A 14,511-nucleotide genomic window follows, 5' to 3' on the forward strand; every position below is an offset into this window, starting at 1 on the left:
GATCTGTTTCCTACGGAGTCTGGACAATGCCCCAGAATCCCTCTTAACAAGTGCTATAAGTGGCCACAAGCAGCTCTTTAGATTTGGCACATAAGGGGCACCTGGGTGGCTCAGTCATCTAAGCGTCTGGCTCTTGATTTCAGCTCAGGTCATGATCTCATGGTTCATGGGTTCAAGCCCCTCACCAGGCTCCGTGCTAACAGTGTGAGCCTGCTTAGGATTCTCTCTCTCCCTCTCTCTCTCTCAATAAATAAATGAACTTTAAAAAAAAGTATAAGGCATATGAGTTAAACTTCTTTTTCCTTCCTGTCCCACCCTTTCACATACCCTAGGTGCTCCGAGTGAGAAACATTCATCACCCAGTTACAAAGACTGCATCCACCTTGCAGTAAAAGCTTGGCTTCTTTGCCTCTTATCTTAAGGGTCATCCAACAGATAGGCATTTGTCTTTCTTGTCCCTACTCCTCTGCCAGGGTGCGTCTGGCCTGAGGTTCTTAGCAAATCTTAACATTTACCAAGTTAGTGCATATGAATTAGTCGGGGACTAACTACCTGCCTATAAGATGGGTATTGAAGAGGGCACCTTTTGGGATGAGCACTGGGTGTTGTATGGAAACCAATTTGACAATAAATTTCATATATTGAGAAAAAAAAGAACTTTGAGACATTTGGTCTCAACGTGAAAAGGGAGCCCACCTGATGCAGAAGGAACGGTTTATTCACATTCATGGAGAAGGCAGCTGTGCCCACTTCCTGTTGGAGCCTCATCAGAAGACCTGGAGACCTGGTGAGTCAGGCTCCTTGCTGGTTTGAAGGGTTAAGGAAGTGATTAAGGTGGTGAGTTTCCTTCACACTCCTGGCCTCCAGTGCAGCCGGTTGTGGGACACTTGGAAGAAGTTAAAACAGAGTACGCACATTCAGTTTATTTTATTACAGGCAAATGGCTGGGTTGCAGAAACTTGGAGAGATCTACAAAGCGGCTTCCTCAGATCCAGGTCGTGTTAGCATTAACGTGCTCTGATGTGGCTCAGAGGGTTGTACCTGCCTACAATGATATAAATTAGCTGAGCACGTGGAATTGACACCGCCAGGGGAAAGCAAGCATTTCTAATGTGAACGTGGGAGTATATAGGTTTCCAGATTCACGTGGGCATGTGGTTTGGAAAGCAAACAGAAACAGCCTTTCTTTCCCGTTCCTGAACTGTTTTGGGTGCCACAAAGTGACAGGTTCGAACCACTGCAGAGCTATTTGGTAGAAATGAAGTCACAATTTAAGAAGAGAGTCAAAGATTAAGTGATGTGAATCATGCGTAAGTTTCTCTCCCCGCCTCTGGAGTTTAAACTTGGGGGTGTGGCTGAATTATCAAGCATCTGCCCCATGAGGATGACTCAGTTTCATTGGATTGACCACCTAGAGGAGAGGATAGTTCCAGAAGCTTGGAGATACATCGGAGAACAAACAGTACTTGAATTGTCTGCTATGAGCCAAACTCTAAGCCTCACGTATACCATAAATCAGAATGAAGTTAAAAGTCACCACTAGTAATAGAAATCTACCTTCAGAATTGAGACTGAAGGTATTTTTATTGTATTTTTACAATACAATGTATGTATGTATTTTTCAAAAAATACAATGAATGTATTTTTACTGAATACATCCCATAGTTCTTGAGGATAGTTTAGTTTTCTAAATACCAATAATCTCTTGGCCACATCTTATTCAAGACTAATTCTAGGCTTCTAACTGTATAATATGACCTGAAAAAGTGCTTTGGACAGTTTTTGTGTTTCTGATAAATATCTACATCTTTGAATAGCTAAAACCATTTACTATTGAAACATTTCATTCAGCAGCATCTTCCACATATGAATTTCTGATAGAATGGTTTACAAATTAAAAAAAAAAAAAGAAAGAAAGAAAACCTTTCCCTCGTAAGGTATTGCCTAGCCTAACTTCTCTGGATTCTACATATTCTAAATGTGTTTATCCTTTTAACTCACTCTTCTTTCAACTTCCAGCCAAATAATTTTTATTTAAATTCACTATGTCCTAAAGTCTTAGGTTCCTGATTTCAGCGTGAAAGAAAAGACCTTGTAAGTTCACTTCCATGTGCCAAGCTGAAATGATTGACACATCCTGTAAGTAAGGAGGGCCTGACCTTTCTGGTTTCAGATCCTTAGCCTCTCCCCCCATCCCGGGGGTGGGGGGGGGGAACCCCTCAGGTTTTCTGGAATGACTCACTCTCCTGCTCCTCACAGGCCCTCCTCCTCCCCTCCCCACAAGTGATCCTTTGAAATTACCATTTTAATGGGTATAAATAGAAGGAAAAAAATGAACTTTTCTACCAAAACAGGGAGAGTCTTCTCAGCATATCCTTAACAGAAATACCTCAGCCTTCATTCTGAAGCCTCTAAGGACTTGGAACAGTTCAAGGGGCTCATTCCATGTCTACTCTCTGCCATTTTGCCCTCTATTACTGGACACAACAGGAGTCCTGACTGGCATCTTCCATCCTGCCAGGCAGGGTTCTCTGGTTTTTCTGTGTACTTCAAACTCTGACAAAGGGATCTTGAACCTCCAGAAAATTTGGCACCTTTTTCCATTCTTGTGTATAACAGGAAGAATGGGGAAAAGAATTTATTGAAAAAGAATCCCAGAGAGTACATTCTTGGCTTGCCACTAACTCCCTTGTGGCATTTAGAAGGTCACGTCCAGTGTCTCTGGTTTCACTTCCTCATCTCTCACAAGGAGGTATTGGACCAGAAGACCTCCAAGGCCCCGCCCAGGTCTAGTAAGATAGAATCTACCCTCCCTTGAGAGTCCTGGAAAGTGGCCTCCATAAAACTGACCCCTCATGGCTGTAGGGACTGAGTGGCTGGTCCTACTCTCTGAATGTGGCAGAGGGGCAGTGAGGGGGAAGGGCAGAATTACAGAAGTCGGTGGGTCAGCCAATAAGAGCTTTAAAAATGGACCTATAAAACAGTACAGAGGGAGAAAGACAAATACTGGATGATCTCACTTATATGTGGAAACTAAAAAGATCAAACTCATAGAAACAGAGAACAGATTGGTGATTGCCAAGGGTGGGGGTGGGGAAAACGGATGAAGCCGATCAAAAGGTACAACCTTCCAGCTATAAGATGAGTAAGTTCTGGGGATGTAATGTACAGTGTGGTGACTATAGTTAATAATACCTTATTATATACTTGAAAGTTACTAAAAGAGAGTAGATTTTATTTCTTATTTTTTTAAAAAATTTTTTAAACATTTATTTATTTTTGAGACAGAGAGAGACAGAGCATGAATGGGGGAGGGTCAGAGAGAGAGGGAGACACAGAATCTGAAACAGGCTCCAGGCTCTGAGCTATCAGCACAGAGCCCAACACGGGGCTCAAACTCACAGATCGTGAGACCATGACCTGAGCTGAAGTCGGCCGCTCAACCGACTGAGCCACCCAGGTGCCCCAAGAGTAGATTTTAAAAGTTCTCACCACACATGCAAAAAATTATAACTATGTGATGTGTTAGATGTTTTCACTAGCCTCGTTGTGGTAATCATTTTGCAATATAAGTGTGTGTGTGTGTGTGTGTGTGTGTGTATAAAATTACCACTGTGTTGTACACCTTAAACGTATACAGTGTTATACATCAATTATATCTCAAAGCTGGGAGAAAACAGTAAGGATGAACATTTGTATGACCTTTCACAGTTAAGTCAGGCTTTCATTTACATTATTTCATTTAAAAGTAGAGAAGCACTTTGAGTACAATCCCCATTTTATAGATCATAAAACTGAGGCTCAGAAACTATGTGAGCTATTCTAAGTCATGCGACTAGAAAATGGTAGGGCAGAGTCTACAATCCAAACCTGCGGTTAGATCTGATGTCCTTTTTCACTGGGCCAGGAAGACTTGCTAAGTTACTCTTTGACTCTCCAGACATAAAACTCCCCTCACCCTGGTCCCTGGGGAGCCAGTAACCCTTCACCGTGCCAGGCCACAGGGTGCTTTGTGGAAACACTTCTCTCTCTCTTTCTTTTCTTTTCTTTTCTTTTCTTTTCTTTCTTTCTTTCTTTCTTTCTTTCTTTCTTTCTTTCTTTCTTTCTTTCATATTTCCTTTTTAAGTGTTTATTTATTTTTGAGAGAGAGACAGAATGAGTGGGGGAGGGACAGAGGGAGAGGGGAGCAGAGGATCCAACGTTGGCTCTGTGCTGATAGCAGCGAGCCTGGTGCAGGGCTCGAACACAAGAACTGGAAAATCATGACCTAAGCCAAAGTCGGACACTTAACCAATTGAGCCACCCAGGTGCCCCCTTCTTTCTTTTTCAATGCCTTTTTACCCCAGTTTATTATAATTTATGTTCTTTGATTCCGTTCATCAAAGCTTCTCATCGTGTTCTTGTAGCTCAATTTCACCTCTGTAAGATGAGTCGTGGCACTTGGGATTTGCCTTCTCCATCCCTAGAGATCCTACTATATAGACTTAAAGGGGGAAGCATGAATAGAGAATTTCTTAAACTTAGAAAAAAGTGTGTATCTCTGTTTAATAAACAACAGCGGCAAACCCTCAAGCCCCTCAGTATTGATTTCAATGATTTTCACTATGTTTCTTGACTGTGTCCAAACTAAACGGAAGCTAAATTCGAAATGTCATAAGAAACTTCTTAAACTTCACGGCTCTTAGGTTAGCGTCTGGCTTTGCTGAAACTAAACTGCCAATGCTAGGTTAAATGTGTGGGTCCGCATCTGTTTCTGCATTTGGCCTTCGCGCCACTTTTATTTAGCTCGTGGTGCTGTGCTCTGGACACGTTGTGGGGAAACAGCATTATGAATAACCTCAGGGCTCTTTGGCCACTTCTGGATCTTCAGACTCATGCCTAGCCAAAGCTCTGCCAGGAGCAAGCCTTGAGAGCCTTGAAGCCAGTTCTAACCGTGACCATCTGAAACCTCTGCCTTTTCCACTTGAAGATAAGGTTCCCGTCCTGCTGGCCAGAACTTGGTGCAAGCCGTTAGATAAAAAACAAGGTAAAGATACAGACGTGTGAGACGTGTCTGCAGGCATGTGAATGTGGACTTTTGAGTCTGGCAAGCTTTTCCTGCCATGTGCTCTGGGTAGGCCCAGGTGTCCCTCACCAGGGGCAATGCCTTCACAGACACAAACGCAGAGCCGGCGGCACCCAGGCCTCGGTGGTCACCCAGATGACCCAGAAAAGACACCTATCGTTTGGAGGGATCATAACTGCAGAAATCTCAGTACTGCACAGACCTGTTGAGAAGTAGTGTACATCTTGGGTTCAAGTTCCTCCTATGCTTTCTGAAAACTCTGTCACCCAATCACGAGTCACCTAACCTCCCTGTAAGTCAATGTATTCATCTAAAGGATGAATTGGGGTGCCTGGGTGGCTCAGTCGGTTAAGCATCCAACTTCAGTTCAGGTCACGATCTCGCGGTCCATGAGTTCTAGCCCCGCGTCGGGCTCTCTGGGCTGATGGCTCAGAGCCTGGAGCCTGCTTCTGATTCTGTGTCTCCCTCTCTCTCTCTGCCCCTCCCCCGTTCGTGCTCTGTCTCTCTCTGTCTCAAAAATAAATAAACGTTAAAAAAAAATTAAAAAAAAAATAAAGGATGGAAACAATAATCCCTGCGCTTCTAATCCTACAGGATTGCTACAAGGCAGTGATTTGCCAAGCGTGGTTCCCCGAACAGCAGCAGCAGCACCTGGGAGATTGTTTGAAATGCAAATCCTCAGGCCCCACCCAGACCTCCAGAATCAGAAACTCTGGGTTGTGGTCAAGCTAATCTGTGTTTGCACAGGTCCCCCAGGTGATTCCAACGCCCTGTGGAGTCAGAGAAGCACTGCTATTGAGCAAGGAGATAATGATTGTGAAAGGGGTCTGCAAACTGCACATGCCAACATCCTCACTTTGAGAACCACAGCTCTACAGAGATTTTGGTCGCTGCTATATCACCCAGGCTCCTAAAAAACGCGCTGTTACGCTTTAACAGGTGTCAGTCATCTGCAACAGGTGTACCAGGCAGTTAGTTAAGAATAAACCCTTTCCAGAAGAAAAAGCTGGAAAAGTTGAGAGTTTCTGTGTGGTGGATAAGGAGCCAGGAGGGAGAAGGAAGAAAGGGCTTGGAGCCACACAGACTTCAGTCATGTTCCAGCTCTTACCAGCTACACGACCTTAGGCGAGTTACTTGAAGGACATCATAATTAGGACAATGACCTCCATAGTGTTATTGGATTGAAGGACACAATACATGCAGGGTTCTCAGCGCAACGCACGGTCCCTGTAGGCATTCAATAAGTGATGGGGCCATGATTAGTAGCAGGGCATCCAGGCTACCTGAGGCTCCACCCAGGACCCCTCTTCTCTCCCTTGTTGCTCACTGCCTCTCCCAACCATCCTATTATTGCTATTACTGTCATTATCACCATCAACATCCTCACCCCTTCCGCCCCACAGGCCCATGACCTTAGACTTAAGACTGCCACCCTAAGATATCCTGGAAAGGTTAACTGCCAAGGAAGGGAAGAGGCAGGAGGTATTTCCCAGAGTGGCCTGGCTGCCTCAAAGGGAGACTGAGCCACACGCTGGTCTCCAGAGGTGGCACTGCTGTGTGCCACACTTTGAAGCCAGAAAGATGGCAGGCTACCAGAGGAACAGAGTTCTTCCTCTGTGTCCATCCCCTTTCCTGGTCTGGAGGTGTGGCAGGTACAGCCTGAGGTGGGCAAAGTGGACAGGAGACGAACCACAGCCTTTGTCCATTGTTAACCACTGGCAGATCCGGCCAGCCCAGATTTTATCTCTTGGGTGGCTCCAGGCACCTGTCTGCCCAGGTTCAGGCCTCTAAGATGGGTCATGTGGGCTTGGCTTGTCTTCCCTGAGATGACTCAGGGCCAGCAGGCCAAGAGTCGCCCTCAGCTCCCCTCCCGATAATGAGAGGTCAGATTCCTTTGGATTTAGTAAGGACACTCCTTGAGGCTGTCTTTTGTCACTCATCCACAATGGGAATTCTCCTTTAATTACCAGTGAGCCACACCCTTCCCCCATCCAGAAATGGGGGGTGGGTGGCCTTTCCAGGTGGCACGTGAGCAGGGCTGATTTCACAATGGCCAGCCCAAAGGTGAGGGACCAAAGACAGGCCTGGCCAGAGTAGTCTCAGAGGGACATGCCTCCTGGGCCTGCTTGGTCAGCCCTCCCCACCTTCCTGCCCAGGCAGTAACTCCTACACACCCCACCTGCCCAAATAGCTACAGGGAGACACTGTTGCACTTGTGGGAGGCAGAAGAATGGTGGAAGAGCTGGGGTGCTGAGTGCTCGGTGATACTTGATCGGAAACCAAAAAATGCCAAGGCCTTGCTGGAACGTCCACGCTCCATCCATCACTCCACTTGGAGCCCCGGGGAGGCCTGACCTTCAGCTAGTGCCCTATGTGTACACATTCACAAACTGTCTCACCTTGATTCCTCCCAACTGCAGGAAACTAGAATGAACACTTCTCTGCAGCTCAGGACAGATAAGGGACACACTGGGTCACACGCTGGTCAGGAAAAGAATTTGGATTCAGTCCCATGAGGCCTGGCTCCAAAACCCACCCATTTTCTTCTACTACGCCATTGGCTTTTAAACTTCTTTTAAAAAAAAAAGATTTTTGAACATCTGAAAAGAATGCCTCTCTGTATTCTCTTTGTAACTTCCTGGGAATCTATAATTATTTTAAAATAAAAAGTAAAAAAAAAATATGTGGGGCCCCGATATATAAAATACATCAATGTGATGCTACTAGAAGTCGGGAGAATGAGTGGCTCCCTTTCAGAGGCAGTGTTGAAAAGGAGCCTGTGTGTTCCAGGGGACCAGGAAATGTTCTATTTCTGGAGCTGGGCTGGTGCCACAGGTAGGTGCAGTTTGTAAAGCCTCATTGAGCTCTACATTTATGACCCGTGCAGTTTTCTTAATATATGCTAAACTTGAAAAATTAAAAATCAAAGTGGAGATGCTCTGGTTGGACAGGAAGAGGGGGCTGGGATTTGCTCAGCCTTTCCCACCGCCACCCTCCCCTTCACTCCCTAGGGACCCCAGGGTTCTGCGGAACCCCACTTAGAATCTGGGTCCTGGGGCGCCTGGGTGGCTCAGTTGGTTGAGCATCTGATTTTGGCTCAGGTCATGATCTCTCAGTCTGTGAGTTCGAGCCCCGTGTCGGGCTCTGTGCTTATGGCTCTGGGCCTGGAGCCTGCTTTGGATTCTGTGTCTCCCTCTCTCTCTGCCCCTCCCCCACTCATGCTCTGTCTCTCTCTCTCTCTGTCAAAGGTAAATAAACATTAAAAAAAAAAAAAAAGAATCTGGGTCCTGATGCCTCCACATTATAGAATGTGAATGGCTGGGTCAGAGGCCTTCAGCCCTCCAGGCCCTGTGCTCACGGTTCTACTGTGACTTCTCATTAGCTAGTTATAAACCGTAGCCCTCAAGTTAAAAACCACCATTCAGGTGTGTGCAAAGAAGAGCTTCACCCTGAATGTGGAGGAGACCACAAAGGATGCTGAGTGAGAAAGGAAACAACAGACTCTGGGTCTCCCACAGAAAAGCTGTGGGCCCTGCTTGGGTGGGGCAGCCTTACACAGAATGCCTAAGCTTAGAGTGAAGGATACCCAAAGAAAACTGGGTTTTTAGAAAAAGACTTTTTTTTTTTTTTTTTTTTTAGCAAAAGAAATTGGCTCAGACTTTCCTTAATCACAGAGAGCTGGAAATAATAGCCAATCAACATATTCTAAGTAAAAGACGACTGACAATATGAAACAAACAAATCTCGCTCACGTTTGAAGTTGGCCATGTACTTCATTTCCACTTGATTTGGCTTTTGTGAAGATTTCTGGATGGATTGTGCACTTCTGATCAGCCTGCCTCAGCCAGGTTGTTTGTTCTCTTGTGCTTGGAGACAGTATTTTTTCCTGTGATACACTAAGTTTCCATTGTTCCCTGCCCACTACTGTACCTGGAATCAGCAGTAGCTGCCAACACATAGCTAAAGGCAGAAGTTAGCCCAGTGTGAGGTTAATTGGACCAAATTGAAGCCATTACAGCTTAACAGACCCTCTCAGAAGCCTACGGGAGGAATGCTTAAGTGGGTTCCCCCAAGACTTCAGAAAGTTTGGAAGTGAACTTGCTCTTGCTATTTACAGTAGCAGAGTCTGCTATTTTTTGGGTCAAACAGCCACTCTCCAGGATGCTGTAGGATAAAGCTGTTAGACAAAGGAAAATCTTTTATGAGCTCCTGCTCTAGAAGAGGCTATTCTCTGAGGTGTTAGGAAATGATAAAAACAGTAAATCAGAGCAATGAACCAACCTAGGAGGCAATGGTGGGGGACCAACAAGGCATGCAGGTGTCAGGGTCTCCTTCCTGGTGATATGGCTTTTCCATGAGGTTCTTTCCAGTTCAAAAACACTGCACTTAACCTCAAGGAAAGCAGAGTTTTGTTTTACTGAATTTTCAGGCGAGGTGGGAAATTCTTTTTAGGTACAGCATTTGTCATGAGACAGCCATGTTCTCTGCGATTTCTGCCCAGAACACTCTACCTTGGGACTCCTCCTCTGCGGAAAAATGGCATGGAAACCCCAGCTGGCCAAAGTTTAAGTAGCCAATTGCAGCACTTAGCTCTGATAGTAAAAGCCAACCCCACTTAGACACATCCATCAAAGGGTTCATCTAACAGAGTGAGGTAATAGCGTGGTCCCTCTGTACTTTCAGGAGATCAGGTTTGTTGGGTACAATTGTGGGAGGCTTATTATAATCCTGACACGTTAGAATCCTTCCAGAAAAGAGGCCAGCATGGTAAAATACCTAGGAGCTGAGTCATTTGAAGAGAAGGGACATGTACAGCCCACAGAAGAGAGGACTTATCTGGGGATGGCGTTGTTCCTGGGGGAAGAGCTAGGACTCTTCTGGGTCACGATCATCCATGTGATTCTAATGAAGGATGGTTCAGTATAAACTCCGAGATAGGGCTTCCACGTGGCCCAGTCACTGATCTGAACACTGTACGTGCTAGAACTCATTTAATGCTCACAACAGCCTTATGGGGTACTAACCACTATCATCCTCATTGTGGAAACAAGCCCAGAAAAGTAACTGACCTGCCCAGTGTCACACAGCTATAAATGACAGATCTGGAATTTGTACCCAGTTTTCTCACTAGCCAGCGTTTCTCAACCTTGGCGTTACTACCATTTGGGGCTGGGGAATTCTTTGTTGTGGGAGGATGTCCTGTGTATTGTAGGATACTTAGTGGCATCTCTGGCCTCTATCCACCGGATGCCAGTAGCACCCCTAGTCATAGCCATGAAATGTCTCCAGGGATTGGCAAGCGTTTCTCGGAGGGCAAATTTGCCCTCGGTCGCAAACCACTAAGTGAGAGTCTCTTGGAATGGGACAGCTGGCCTCCTGCAGGAGAGAGGATCTATACTTCTGCTTTCCTCTTCCACTTGTGGGGGCCACGAGGACCTTTCTACCTGGAGGCTCTATCGTGCTCATCCTAACTGAACAGTGTGATTACACGCGGCCCTACAACTGCCCCGAGAATCCTAGCCCTAGAGGTTGTTTGATTTTTAACAAGTCCAATATTGTCTAGTTTTCCTATCATTTGCCTCTGTGTCCCAAAAGTCGAAGGCCAGAAAGCAATTCCAACTCAATGGGGCAAAAGCTAAGGAAAGGCCAAAACCAAAACCCACACATGTTTTTAAGGGGCGCAGGTTGAGGCTCTCAGAGATCAGCTCAGACGGACAATGCTCATGGCAATACAGAACGCCTGAGCGGGAGGGGTGGGTGTGGAGACAAAGGGTAGGAGACCTACCGTTTCCATCCTCCTGGGAGACCGCTTAGTGTCACAGGGTACTGTGATAGGGACTAAGGACAGGATTGAGAACACATTGTCCAACACAGGCCCCATCCTCTCTCTTCTGGACCACTGGCCTCCTCTGCCTTCACTATCTCCCCTCTAGAGCCCAGGGAAGGCTATTAAAACTCCCCACCTATGTCACTCCCCTGCTCTAAATCCCCCATTGCTGCTCTGCTCTCAGAGTCAAAGTCCAAATTGTCCAAGGCTAGCTCCCTGAGTCCTCCCTATACTCACTCTTTCTCGTTCCTAGAATTCCATGCTTTTTCTCTTACGTGTACCTGTCAAATCAAGCTTTTGAATAGAGTGTTGGTGAGTATATCAGTCTCACTTCCTTTCTTTATTGTTCAAGTTCCAGGTGGCTGGGTCATCTCCTCCCATGACCTCTCAGGTAGAGTAAGTGCTCCAACTCAGCTCTCTTTAAAGTTAGCTTTGGTTGTCCTATGTGCGTTATGTGTCCACACACATTTTAATTTTTTTTTAATGTTTATTTATTTTTGAGACAGAGACAGAGCATGAATGGGGGAGGGTCAAAGAGAGAGAGAGACACACAGAATCTGAAGCAGGCTCCAGGCTTCGAGCCGTCAGCACAGAGCCTGACGTGGGGCTCGAACTCACGGACAGCGAGATCATGACCTGAGCCGAAGTCTGACGCCCAACTGACTGAGCCATCCAGGCGCCCCTAATTTTTTTTTTAACGTTTATTTATTATTGAGAGACAGAGGGACACAGAGCGTCAGCAGGGGAGGGGTAGAGAGAGGTAGAATCTGAAGCAGGCTCCAGGCTCTGAGCAATCAGCACAGAGCTGGACGCGGGGCTCGAACTCACGGTCCGCGAGATCATGACCTGAGCCGAAGTCGGTCACCCAACCAACTGAGCCACCCAGGCTCCCCGTGTCCACACACATTTTAGAATAAGCTTGTCAATCTTTAGAAAAGAGCCTCCTAAGATTTTGATCGAAAATATGTGGAATCTGTAGACCAGTTCAGGGAAAATACTGGATCTTCTGATCAATGAACACAGTATAGCTTTCCATGTAATTATATCTTCTTTAATTTCTCTCAGCAATGATTTATAGCTCTCAGCATGGAAGACTTGGACATTTCTATTAGATTCATTTCTAACTTCTAACAATTTTATGTTTTGTGGTGCTGTTATAAATGGAATTGCTTTTTAAAAGTTTCATTTTCAGGGGAACCTGGGTGGCTCAGTCGGTTAAGCCTCCGACTTCAGCTCAGGTCACGATCTCAGGGTCTGTGAGTTCGAGCCCCGTGTCGGGCTCTGGGCTGACGGCTCAGAGCCTGGAGCCTGCTTCCGATTCTGTGTCTCCCTCTCTCTCTGCCCCTCCCCCATTCATGCTCTGTCTCTCTCTGTCTCAAAAATAAATAAACGTTAAAAACATTTTTTTTGAAGTTTCATTTTCAAATTCTTTGCTGCTAGTACTTAAGAATATAATTGATTTTCCTATAACAACTTTGTATCCTGTGACCTTACTAAATTCAATTATTAGTTCCTCTAGTTATTTTGTAGATTCCTTGGAATTTTATATATAAACAATCATAACATTTGCAAAAAGGTAAAATTTTATATTTTCCTTTTTTTTTTTTTTAAGTAAGCTTCACACCCAGCATGGAGCCCAATGCAGAACTTGAACTCACCACCCTGAAATCAAGACCTGAGCAGAGATCGAGTCAGATGCTCAACCAACTGAGCCATCCAGGTGCCCCTTATGTGTTCGTTCTGGATCTTTATGCCTTTCATGTCTTTTTCTTGCCTGATTGCAATGTTTAGAGCCACCAGTACAATATTAAATAAAAGTAAAAACAGTTATCCTCACCTTGTTTCTGATCTGAGGGAGAAAGCACTTAATCTTTCACCATTAAGTATGACGTTAAGTGTTGGTTTTCTGTAAATACTCGTTATCAACTTGAGGAGGTTTCTAGTTGCTGAGAGGTTTTTTTTTTTAATGTTTAATGTTTATTTATTCTTTTTGAGAGAGAGAGAGAGAGGGAGAGAGAGCACAAGCAGGGGAAGGGCAGACAGAGAAGGAGACCCAGAATCCAAAGCAGCCTCCAGGGTCTGAGCTGTCAGCACAGAGCCTGCTGTGGGGCTCTAAGTCATGAACCGTGAGATCATGACCTCAGCTGAAGTCAGATGCTCAATGGACTGATCCACCCAGGTGCCCTGCTGAGAGTTTCTGTCATAAATGGGTGCTGCCTCTTATTAAATGCTTTTTCTGTATTGATTGAAATGGTGAAATGGTTTTCCTCCTTTACTAAGTGTCTTAGTCCATTCAGGCTGCTATAACAAAATACCAGATTGGCTTATAAACAATAGAAATTCATTTCTCAAAGTTCTGTGGGCTGGGAAATTCAAGATCAAGGCACCAGCAGATTCGATGTCTGCTGAGGTCTCACTTCTGGGGTCACGGATGGCTGTCTTTTTGTTGTGTCCTCACATGGCAGAAAGGACGAGGGAGTTCTCTAGGGCCTCTTTTAGAAGGGCACCAATCCCATTCATGAGGGCTCCACCTTCACGACCTCATCACCTCCCAGAGACCCCACGTCCTAATCCCATCACACTGGGGATGAGACTCCAACATCCGAATTGGGGAAGTGGCGCCGGGGGACACATACAGTCTGTGGCACTAAGAGAGATGTAGTTTCATGGAGGTAAGAAAAAGTGTGGCATATGAGATCCTGCCATCACGGAAGGCTCCAGACTTCTTGGGGGGAAGAGGTGTCAAAGTATCCTAAGGACTAGATAGAGCACAGGCTTTTCAGTCAGCAGACGTGGCCTTTGAGACCTAGTTATACATCTGACCATCAGCAAGGTGACAGAACCATTCCGGGCCTCCGTCTTCTCAGATGTAAGATAGAGGGAATGATACCCACGTGGGACAGTTGTGGTGAGGGTCAAAGCGCACCACGTCGTGTCTAGCAAGTACGAATGGTGAACACCATTGCACATGCTGGTGTGGGACCTCGAGAGTGAAGACAAAGTGCTCACCACGGTGATGACAAACACCCCAATGCCACTTCTACTCAGGGCGGAGAAAAATAACTCATGTGAATATCTGGATGAAGGCCTCTCTACTTCTTTCCTGTGTGCCTTGATGATCCCGAGTAGCAGACCAATTAGATAAAAGGCATATACATCCCCAAATGGCATTTTTTTAATGTTTCCTTATTTTTGAGAGAGCGCATGAGAGGGGAGGGGCGGGAAGGGGGGGCAGAGAACCCCAAGCAGGCTCTGTGCTGACAGCAGAGAGCCCGATCGATGTAGGGCTCGAACTCATAAACTGTGAGATCATGACCTGAGCTGAAGTCAGGCACTTAACCAATTGAGCCACTCAGGCGCCCCCATTGTTTTTTGATTGAACAAAATGCTCAGATGCTGGCGTATCTGAATCCAGAAGGTATAAAACCCATCTTTTGTAAGAAGACCGTCTTTCAAAATCATAGTTAACAAAAATTCCTGATGACTAAATATACAGTCACAGAACACCCCCGTTTTGGATTTCCAATTCAATTTAAGATCTATCTTTAAAATTATCACAGCAATTAGTGTCATCCAATCCTCGGAATAGCTTACACTGGGAGTGGGGTAATTTAGCATA

General features: G+C 45.6%; 1 long non-coding RNA gene across 2 annotated transcripts in view; it reads right to left on the reverse strand.

The window, feature by feature from the left end:
• Positions 1-12,905, reverse strand: part of LOC113598734 (uncharacterized) — a 39,697-nt gene extending 26,792 nt beyond the window's left edge. Inside the window, exon 1 of one of the 2 annotated variants that reach the window (XR_008298420.1) lies at positions 697-12,905. This is a non-coding gene — a long non-coding RNA (uncharacterized LOC113598734). The remainder of the gene's footprint in view (positions 1-696) is intronic. The other variant, XR_008298419.1, reaches the window with a different exon arrangement.
• Positions 12,906-14,511: the final 1,606 nt, after the last annotated feature.

Source organism: Acinonyx jubatus, chromosome B2 (assembly GCF_027475565.1).
Source record: "Acinonyx jubatus isolate Ajub_Pintada_27869175 chromosome B2, VMU_Ajub_asm_v1.0, whole genome shotgun sequence".
NCBI classification, from domain to species: domain Eukaryota; kingdom Metazoa; phylum Chordata; class Mammalia; order Carnivora; family Felidae; genus Acinonyx; species Acinonyx jubatus.